Source organism: Helianthus annuus, chromosome 16 (genome assembly GCF_002127325.2).
Source record: "Helianthus annuus cultivar XRQ/B chromosome 16, HanXRQr2.0-SUNRISE, whole genome shotgun sequence".
Taxonomy (NCBI): domain Eukaryota; kingdom Viridiplantae; phylum Streptophyta; class Magnoliopsida; order Asterales; family Asteraceae; genus Helianthus; species Helianthus annuus.
In genome coordinates, this window is record NC_035448.2 from 68,437,971 (window position 1) to 68,449,496 (window position 11,526).

Genomic DNA, 11,526 nt, shown 5'->3' on the forward strand with positions numbered 1-11,526 from the left:
TGACCCAGATCGATATTAACATTTAACAATAATAATAATAATAATACGATGATAATGATGAAGAACAAGAACCCCAAAGATTAAATCACAAAGATTTTGGTGATGATGATGCAAAGCAGAGAACTTTTTGGAATATTTCTTTCTACCTCTGGATGATTAACAGGTGCCATTCTTTTACAATCGCAACCAGTTTAAGATGCATAACCTGCAAAATCCAAAACATCATATAAAGAACAATAAACACAATCACAATCACAGTTTCATCTTCGTAAAGATCCTATAGCAAGGATGAAAACAAAACACTAGAAAAGAGAATATGTGCGGTAAGTTTACAAGCTTATCAGTAATAATGTTAAGACACCACCAAGCAAAACATTGAAAATGCAGAATCTAGGGCCGAGTATTATAAAACCAGTGACGGTCATTCGTTGGGGTGGTGGCTGTTGGAATGGGTGGTGGCGGCTGTTGGATTGGGTGGTGGTGGTTGTCGAAGATGGCGGTTCTTGCCGGTGTCGGCTGTGTATTTTTATGGAGGTTGAGGTGGAGTGGTGGTTTCTCTCAAGAGAAAGAGAAGAGAGTTGTTAGAAGAAACTTGACACCGGCGGGATTGTGCGGGTGGCGCTGCCGCCGTGGCTCCGCCAGAAGGGTGGTGGTGGCTGTTGGATTGGGTGGTGGTGGTTGTCGAAGATGGCGGTTCTTGCCGGTGTCGGCTGTGTTGGCTGTTATGGAGGTTGAGGTGGGGTGGGGTGGTGGTGATGTGCACAAAATGCAACATATAAATTACATCAATTGTGGCATAAACTAACCCTTTTTTAGTAATCATGTTGGAAAAAGTGTGCTTTTGTCTTCCTTTTGTATTTTCAGGATTAAATGAGCTCAAATAAACAAAAGAAGCAAAAAGGCAGCTAAATCTAACATAAATACAAGAAAAGGAAAAAATGTGGCATGCCCGGCCTTCCGACAACATCTTCCCAAGCAAAACAAGGAAACAGAGGGCTGAACACGCCCTGTGCTCAATGAGCACGGGGGCGTGCCCAAGTGTCAGCAGAAAAGACAGTTGTAGAAGCTTCCATCGCCCACCACGGGGCCGTGCTCAGCGGACACGGGGCTGTGGTCAACTATAAGATTCGCGGAATCCAGGCAAATCTTGATAGTAAAGATATGCTTCTGCACACGGGGTCGTGATCAGCGGACACGGGGGCGTGGTCAACTAATGCAGACAAACTGCATTTAATGAAGAAAGAGAGGAGGATGAACACGGGGCCGTGCCCAATGGACACGGGGCCGTGCCCGAGCTTCTGTTCAGCCTACAAATAGGAGTGCTTGGAGCTCTTGCAACTCATCTCTTGGCACGCCACCTCTCTCACACTTCACCCACCACCTCTCTCACACTTCACCCACCACCCACCACCATCACAACACCATCATCCATTGTCCATCATAGAGTGTGTGAGTCGTCTCGGGATCCAAGATTGATTGTAAGAGTTCTTGACAATCAAAGGCCATGTTTGTCTAAGTCTCTAACATCACTTGGTGAAGACAAGTGCTTAGTGTAATACTTTTTATTTTTAATCTTTTGCACTTTTTAATTGGTTATGTATTAATGACTTTAATAACTAGTTTCTTATGTTGAAGGTGATTCTTCCTTATCGTTTGTCCGTGATCTTATCAACAACTACATCATTAGAAAATGCAAAGTCCAAAAACAAATCCACATTGTCACAATATTCAGAACTAAGAAATCCGTCAGTATCAGTCTTTTCATACATCCATTGTCGATTGGTAAACCACGCCATTACTAATCAATGCTCCCTAAAATTATTGGTTCAAGTAAAGAGGATTAAGTCGTGTTCTAAAACCATTGGCAAAATCAAAATCCAAAACAAAACATATGGAAACTTCAACTTAATGCTAATAGTTTAATTCTAAAAATTAAATTATTAATAAATTAATTTCACTAAATTAAACAAATAGAAATATGTATTTTGTAAATGAAGTTATGAATAATCTATTAAAGGTTACTTGGGTTGATATATCAGATCATTGCTATGTACTTACTGTACATACATACTCTTTATTCAACACTTTTTTTTATTCTACTAGAAACATGCAGATCCACAGGTAAGTCAAATGATTCAAAGTGTAACTGATCAGACCTTGAGGTTTTGGACTTATGCGGCTTTATTTTTGTAACTTTCCTCTTTCGGTTTCTATAATGAGTGTCAGCACCATATCGATGCCGTAATGAACGGTAACGATATTGACCGGATTTCCGCCATTAGCATTAGTTTTACCACCGCATCTACATTTCCATTTAAAATTTATTGAAAATCGGGTCGCCTCCGCTGCGAAGCGTGGATGTAACCCACTAGCTAGATTTAAGTTGCATTGAATTTTCAAAGGAACTTTTTAATGGTTGAAATGTGGCATAGCCAATACAATGACTATGCTTGAAAATATGACAGAAAGAATATGTGCCACACATTCCTTCTGCAAATTCACTAGGACAGAACAAAAGGTTATCTGATCTTTGTGTAGCAGTGAACTTGTTATTGGAAGAAAAAGAATATAAGTGAAAACAACAATAAGAATAAGAATACAAAGCATAAACGCAGCAGCGGCTGCATAAACACAGCAGCAGCAGTAGCTGCGTTTTGATTATCGAGATGCAGTAAGTAGCTGAAAAGATGAAGATTATGATCCATAATACGAGAAATCCAAGTGTTGGGTATTCGAACAAAGGATCAGAAGATGAAACAAACGAAAATATGAAGAACTGACGCCTGTCGCGCGTCGCGACAGGTCTGAGTGTTCTTTTCTGCGTGCCGCAAATCCTAGTTGGGCCGATTTGATTGTTTTGGGTAGCGCCATGGGTCACGATACCCATGGGCTTACCTACCGCGGGCTGTGAAAGTCTCCTAGCCCATCAGAATTACGTGAAAGTTGGATTTGGGCCCTTAAAACGGGTTCGGGTCGGAACGGGTCAATTACAAAAAGGGTTGTTTTGGTTCAGGTCGAAACGGGTTTGGGTCGGAAAGGGTTCGGGTTGAAACGGTCCGGGTCAGAATGGTTTTTTTTTATTTTTTGATTTTTTTAATTTTTTTGATTTTTTAATTTTTTCGTTTTTTTATTTATATATATTTTTAGCCTATCATGCCCAAATCCATCTTGACAAAAACCCATCTTGACGTTAAATCCCTTATAAGTTTAGGAGCCTCATCACATAAGGAATTAATCCTTGGAATAAAGAAGATTTGTAACAGCTAGTTGGAGTTCCTATTATACCCCTGGTTTCAATACAGCCGAGGCTGGGTGGGTATAAAAGATGGCTGATCGTTGTTAAGTTGTACATGGATCTGCTGTTTTCGTTGCTGAACACCCAAAGCTGGGACTTTTGGAGCTGGTGTACATGGGTTGCCTATTACCGGATCTTGATTCCGAGTTTGGCTTGTTTCTTTTGGCTCTGGGGTTGGTATTCTGTCCCTGTTCTTCGGTTAACGAAACAACACCTTCGCTCAAAACTTCAATAATCTGATAACTTTTCGCTCAAAAAAATCGCCTACGCTCCAAAAGCGCGCGCTTTTGATAACTATGACTATTTTGACCCATATCGACCCAAACTCGTTTGATCCGTTATCAAACACACCCGACCTGCGCTTTAGCTAAACGGGTTCGCGGGTTCAACCTGAAACTGACCCGAACCCGTTTAGACTAAACCCAAACCCACGGAAAAGTTGCTAAATCCATCCAAAATGACTAACACTCTAACAAAACTAACTTGATAAAGGGGTAATTTAGTCATTGTCTTAATTTATTTAATATACTCTTTTTTAACAGGTTATTACATGCCCCACCCTTTTATAAACAAGATCAGGTGCGACAGTGGTGTTTTAAACACCTACGTTACAGCTGTGTTACAGCTGATCACACAACCTACAACATCCAGCAATCCCTCTTCCTCTTGCTGAATAAAAATATATGTACTAATATTATATAATTATAATAAAAATAAGGTGTGTAAACAATAAAATGAAGAAAAAAGAATATGAGGCAGTAAGTGAATTATATAGTTTTTAAATCAATGCTATACAAGCAAATCAAATTGCAGCTATTGAATTTGATTATCTAATGATCGTAAGTGTTCAGCTGGAGCAGCCGCTGCTGTGTTTCTGCAGCCGGCGCTGCTGCGTTAAAACGATAAGACAACCTCAAATATATTTTACATATATATGTAATATAATTAATGGAAAATTAAATAAACATTTGGCGCGTTTAGGCTCGCGAGTCGGCTCGAGCTCGATAAGCGAAGCTCGGGCTCGGGCTCGGGCTCACTTACCAAACGAGCTCGGGCTCACTTACTTATTGGCTTTAGCTCGATAAGTGAAGCTCGGGCTCGGATCGATCCATATAAAAAAATATAATAAAAAACCTCTAAAAATTAAAAAAAATCACAAAAAATCAAAAAAATAAAAAAAATCTAAAAAAATAAAGAAAATAAAAAAAATCCTAAAAAATAAAACAAAAATCTAAAAAATTAAAAAAAATAATGAAAGTTAAAATCACACACAGTGGCGAACCCATGATTTTTTTTCAACGGGGTTCGCTTTTTCAGGTCTTAAGATTTTTCACAACCGAACGTTAGAATTTTCGAGTCGGTCGTCATTCGGGTCGGGTCAGACGAGAAGTGTAATAAAGAGGGATCAAAACATTCTACCAGGTGTGGCTTTAGAGGGATCAAAACAGATGCTTCCGATCGAGGATGCCGACACGTCATCTGAGTCAAAGGAACTAGCTGGCTGTTTAAATGGGAATGGTGGACCGACTCCCGCTGTTGGAAAAGACCAGAAAGATAAGCAGAGCGGTTCTTTAGCAACCGCGACTAATGAGCAAAAAGAACAAGAAAAGAGGTAACAAGCTGGTTTTTAGTAGGCTTGGTGTATTTATCTCACAAAATCTCACGATTTGTATATCATTGTCACAAATGACATTGTGGAGCTTGGAGTTTGTTGCATTGTGTAAATTGTTAATTGCTTCGGGTTTTTCTCCCCTGATCATGGAGCTGGAACCTGATCTGTTCGAACTAACATTGATAAGTATGCCCCCGTCGTGTAGCTCAGTTGGTTAAGGGGGCGTGAGATTTGCAACAACATTGATAAGTACAAAGTATTTCAACCAGAAAACAGAATGTACTTCACGTGTTCAGTTTCGGTCTGTAACTTAACGTGTTAACAGATGACTGATAACCGACCCATTATCAAACCGGTCAACTGATGGTTTTAATGGACTTAACAGAACTGGTTATATTGTTGGTTCGCAGTTTGACTTATTTCCAAATAAAATAATATGGCTACATATAAACATAAATCGTACAATTATATATCTCAAAATCCCTATCTGATCAATCACAAACCCTATCATCATCTGAACATTCAATAATCCATAAAACAAACACTCAAAAAAATGAAATAAAAGTTACCTGTCAAACAGAAGCACAAACAGAACCTCAATCCAGCAGCAGCAACTGGAAAATAAATAAAACTATTGTTAACCATCTATTGAAAAGAAAAAAAAACTCAATTACACATGAAGAAGGTCGTACAAACCAGAACTCTAAAATAATTGATATTCCAATACTATGTAGATGATTAATTCCACATCAATTGATATTTTGAAGAAAAGAATTCCATCAAGGAGAAAAGGAAATTGCATTCAATTAGGGTTCTAGGGTCTCATAGGAACAAGAATCATACCTTCTGCAGAAGCTCCAGTTCTTCGATTCAGAGGTTGATAGAATGATGTATAAGGGTACGTAGTATTATGTTTCTTGTTTTAATATTCAATCAAAACCCTAATTAGTGGAGAGGCTGGTTATGTGAGTTAATTGTGGATAATATATGGCGCTCTAAAAATAAAAATAATCCCGCTCAAATTTTATGGTGACTAATACAGTGGCAATTCAATCCCCAAATTAAATTTTAATGTTGCCACCATTCTTCCGGTCACAATTACAAAAATCTGGCCCACGAATTTCGTTAGTCACAATTTTAAAACCCAATATAGATAATGGCAATATGTTTCCCACGAATTTGTGATGGGAAATAAATGGTGACAAATTTTGCCACCGCTTAGCTACCAATTTCTATAAGCACGCTTAATTTGCTAGATTGCTACCTTTTTTTTTCGGTAGCAAAACTTTGGTGACAATTGCCTAATTTTCTAGTAGTGTTATTTTACAGTCTATATAAAATAAAAGATTTTCACCATTCATATCTCTACGGTCTATATGGAGGTATGTTGGCTACCTGGTCGGGGGTTAAGGGAACGGTTTGGTAAGAGTCTTGCCATTGTTCAGTGTATAGATCTTGCAAAGGACCTGGGTCAAATTTAGTAGGACCTCCTTCAATACCTAACGGTATTAGATGGCGGGGGCCCAAACTCTTTGACCCCCTCATAAGTTAAACTACTATTAAAACTTTAACCCGGCTACTTAGGACTGTATCCTTGCTGACTCAGACGACTTAGCCGAGGGTAACGTCTGTCACACCCCCAAAATCCCACCTGCGGAGTACTACCGCTTGGAGGCGTGACTGACCAGGATCCAGCCACCAATCATACTGAACAAGCATATAAGTAGTTATAAAAGTTTAACCATCACGATTGGTGTTTCAAAACAAAACAAGTTAAGTTGCAAGCGGAAGCATAAGTTTAAAGTTTTAACATAAGTTCAAAAGTTCCAAGTTAACATAGCATGTAGCAATCCGTGTCCCACAACGATCCTCCTCCATGCAAGCTCCAGCTCAGTACCTATGATCCTGCAAAGCATGTAGTAACGAGTCAACAACTAGTTGAGTGAGTTCACGGGTGGGCGTTTGTTTTAGTTATTCCGAAAACAGTTTCCTTTTACTGGCATCCTGCCGTGGGGGTTACCCCATAGTTTAAAAACGTGACATGTTCATTCCCAGTTACTCCGGCACTCCGGCCGTGGGGGCTACCCCATGATAGTTATCAGGCATTTCGGCCGTGGGGGCTACCCCATGCGTACACTAGACTCGTTACCATATCGACTGCTGACTGTAGTCATGTTTATGTGCCCTGAAAACATCAATGTCTATCATCATTGACGTGCCCCAGATCCATTAGTTCACGCCCGTCCTCTGCGGCACGGTGTGAGGCTTGTCAGACCTAAATAGCGCTATCTAACTAATGACCCGCTCGCCATTGGCCCGGCGATTAGTCGATACAAAAAGGAGGGACTTCGTGATAGAGTTTTAGTCTAGTACGTTTATCCGTCCATCCGGACGAGGAATCACATTCCTGAACCACTGACGTCCTACCCAAGGAGGACGAGGAATCCATGTTCCTTAACCCCGTTCCCAACCCAGGGAATCCCATGCTTTATAGAGGGTGTGAACTCACCTTGGTTTGCTCGGCAGTTAATCACAGAAAGATCAATCAAGTCGCAAGTAGTCAATAACGTCCTAACACGGATATCACTTATAATCAGATTCGAACCAAGTAGTGCACGAATGTTCAACACGTATGGCAAACACGGGTAATAATCATGGCAACACGTTTAACATACACAGTTCACAGTTATCATTCAATCATAGCCCAAAGTCTAAGTGTGAGGCCCAAACAGTTGGGCTCGTGATAACAGGCCCAAATAACACATCAACAGTAGCACAGAAGTCCATAAATTCGGCCCACTAACTTAGGCCCAAAGTGTGGTCTCGAGTCGCAACCGGACTCGCAAGCATGGTCTCGAGTCATGCTGTGTGTGCTGATCTCAGGTGGTTACGAGTCGCAACCTATGTCGCAACCATGGTTTCGGCTTGTCATGCTGTGGTCTCGAGTCGCAACGAGACTCGTAACCTGTGGTCTCGGCTTGTCCTGTTATGGTTGCGAGTCGCAACCGCGTGGTCTCGAGTCATCACGCTGTGGTTGCGAGTCGCAACCGGGTGATTGCGAGTCGGTAGCAGTCGTTTTCATGTTCACGTGTTGATGCAGATGTAGTCAGCCAAATTGTACAATATAATCAGGCCCAAATCCGGAAATAACCAATAGAATTCCACTAACATATTTCCTAATCAGGCCATTAGTCAAAGGTGGATCAAAATCACAAGGGTTTTCAATCTTCAACTATCATTCAAAGTGTTCTTCAAATATTCAAACCCATATTCAACAAGTTCATAACATATTAATCACTTATTCAACCAAAACTATGAACAAGCATCAAAACACTTAACATAACATACAACTCATATATGTCCGATTTCATGCCAAGTGCAACCCGATTTTATGTATCATCAAGATCTAGTAGTTTAAACTCTATTTATCCCAAGATATCATAACCCATGCATATAGTTTCATCTTTTGACAACAAATGGTTATTTCATCAAACAAGCTTCTTGATAAACAATCATCTCATATAAAAGAACAACTTAACCATCAAACTCAAAACACTAAGCATAACATGAATCATCAATATTCATACATCACAAATCACAACAAAAAATCAACCATAAACATTAAAAACACTAACCGGTTAAATGGGTTTCGAGGGTGTGTGTAAAGCTTCCAACCGGGTGTGTGTGTGAGCCGATCCAAGTCCAAATCCGAGAATGATGAAGTGTTTGTGTTCTAGATTTTAAGTGAGAGAGAAGTAGGAGAGTGTGTGTGTTCTAATGTTCAACAAAATGGTAAAACTAACTAAGGTGTGGTATATATAGGCTAGTTCAAGTGGTGCACCCTTAATGGGTTTCGAGTGGGGGGTTTACGGCCCAAAGGCCCAACCGGTCACTATGCACTCGAGACCTCATGGTCTCGAGTCGGGTTCTTTGTTCTCGGGTTGGGTTCTCGGTTTCCTTATAACACGTATAAATATATACAATGCACACATAACAAGCACATATCACATAAAAAGGTTCACGTTATCATTAAGTTTGATCGGTTAACTAGTCGCATAACGTACAAGCAAGTCACATCACGACACAACGAAAGGTTCTAGATTTCGGGTTGTCACATCATCCCCAAGTTGAAAGAAATTTCGTCCCGAAATTTGATGGCACTCACTGAGGAAGCTAGTCGAGTTGTAAGGTTTTCCCGGTTATCCTGGGGTGTCACATCCACCCCCCGTTGATCTGGAATTTCGTCCCGAAATTCCGTAGCTTCAGCCTCAGTAGCGTTGGTACTGTTCTCAAACAGTTGGGGATACTTTTGTTTCATCCGATCTTCGCGCTCCCAGGTGAACTCTGGGCCGCGACGTGAGTTCCAACGAACTCGAACAAGAGGTATTCTAGTGCTCTTGAGGACCTTAACATCCCGGTCCGTGATTTCGACAGGTTCTTCGACGAATTTCAACTGTTCGTCGATCGTGAGTTCCTTCAGAGGAACTACGTGCGTCTCATCTGACAGACACTTCTTCAGATTTGACACATGGAAAACGTTGTGAACTGCACCGAGTTCTGCTGGCAATTTCAGTCTGTAGGCCACCTTGCCTATTTTCTCGATGATTTCAAAAGGTCCAACGTATCGTGGGTTAAGTTTGCCTCGTTTACCAAAACGAACAACACCCTTCCAGGGTGAAACTTTGAGTAATACCCGCTCCCCAACCTGGAGCTCAAGTGGTTTCCGGCCCTTATCGGCGTAGGCCTTCTGACGGTCTCGAGCGGCCGCCATGCGTTGTCGTATTTGAGCAATCCGCTCAGTAGTGTCTACCACATGTTCTGGACCAGTGATCTGACTATCCCCCACCTCTGCCCAACAGAGGGGTGACCGGCATTTACGTCCGTACAATGCCTCAAACGGAGCAGCTTTAATGCTGGTGTGGTAGCTGTTATTATACGAGAATTCCACAAGTGGCAGATGCCTTTCCCAGCTGTTGCCAAAGTCGATTACACAAGCGCGAAGCATGTCTTCTAATGTCTGAATAGTTCGCTCGGACTGCCCGTCCGTCTGTGGGTGATACGCTGTGCTCATATCTAGACGTGAGCCAAAAGACTTGTGCATTGCCTGCCACAGTTCTGAAGTAAAACGTGCATCTCGATCAGAGATAATAGAGGTGGGCACCCCGTGCCTCGAAACAACTTCCTTGAGGTATATTTCTGCTAAAGTGGAGAACTTATCCGTCTCCTTGATTGCCAAAAAGTGTGCGGATTTCGTGAGTCGATCCACGATCACCCAGATAGTATCGTTTCCGCGCTGTGATCTAGGTAGGCTAGTAACAAAATCCATGGAAATTTGCTCCCATTTCCATTGTGGTATCTCTGGTTGCTGAAGTAGGCCTGAGGGTTTCTGATATTCTGTCTTGACTCGCGCACAAGTCAAACACTTGCTGACATAAGTTGCTATGTGGGCCTTCATGCTAGGCCACCAATACGTAGTTTTAATATCGTGGTACATCTTATCCGAACCAGGGTGTACCGAGTAGCGAGATTTGTGTGCTTCATCCATCACAAGTTCCCGTAAATCGCCATAGAGTGGGACCCAGATGCGTCCTGTTACATAATAAGCACCGTCTTCCTTCTGTTCTAAGCGTTGCCTTGACCCGCGTAGGGCTTCAGCTCTAACGTTCTCTGGTTTTAGTGCTTCTATCTGAGCAGCTCGTATTTGCGAAGGTAGACTAGAATGTATCGTGAGTTGTAGAGCTCTTACGCGCTTAGGCGTAGTGTCCTTCCGACTCAGGGCGTCTGCCACAACATTGGCCTTGCCCGGGTGATACTTGATAGAGCACTCGTAGTCATTCAGCAGCTCGACCCATCGTCGCTGCCGCATATTCAGTTCCTTCTGCTTGAATATGTGCTCTAGGCTCCTGTGGTCGGTGTAGATGGCGCACTTGGTTCCGTACAGGTAATGCCGCCATAACTTAAGTGCGAAAACAACAGCTCCCAGCTCTAAATCATGCGTAGTGTAGTTCTTCTCGTGAACTTTGAGTTGTCGTGAGGCGTAGGCTATGACTTTATCTCGTTGCATCAATACACAACCAAGGCCTTGAATTGATGCATCACAGTAAACCACAAAATCTTCTGTGCCCTCTGGCAGTGAAAGGATAGGTGCACTACAAAGTCTATCTTTTAGATGCTGAAAAGCTAACTCTTGTGCATTTCCCCAATGATAAACAACGCCTTTCTGTGTTAACAAAGTGAGAGGCTGCGCGATCTTAGAAAAATCCTTAATGAACCTCCTGTAGTAACCTGCCAATCCCAAAAATTGGCGAATTTCCTTTGGTGTGCGGGGCGCAGGCCAGTTCTTAATAGATTCCACTTTGGATGGATCAACGTGTATCCCATCCTTGTTCACCACATGCCCTAGGAAATGGACTTCTTGAAGCCAGAAGTCGCATTTCGAGAACTTCGCGTAAAGCTGTTCCTTCCGAAGGAGTTTCAGAATAAGTCGTAGATGCTGTTCGTGCTCTTCTTTGCTCTTAGAATAGATCAGAATGTCGTCGATGAAGACTATAACAAACTTGTCCAGGTACGGCTTGCACACTCGATTCATCAAATCCATAAAAACTGCCGGTGCGTTCGT

General features: G+C 41.8%; 1 long non-coding RNA gene across 1 annotated transcript; it reads right to left on the reverse strand.

The window, feature by feature from the left end:
* Positions 1 to 6,045, reverse strand: LOC110879832. Its single transcript, XR_002559044.2, has 3 exons — positions 5,751 to 6,045; positions 5,477 to 5,521; positions 1 to 205 (listed from the first exon to the last, which is right to left on the reverse strand). It is a non-coding gene; the product is annotated as an uncharacterized LOC110879832 (long non-coding RNA).
* Positions 6,046 to 11,526: the final 5,481 nt, after the last annotated feature.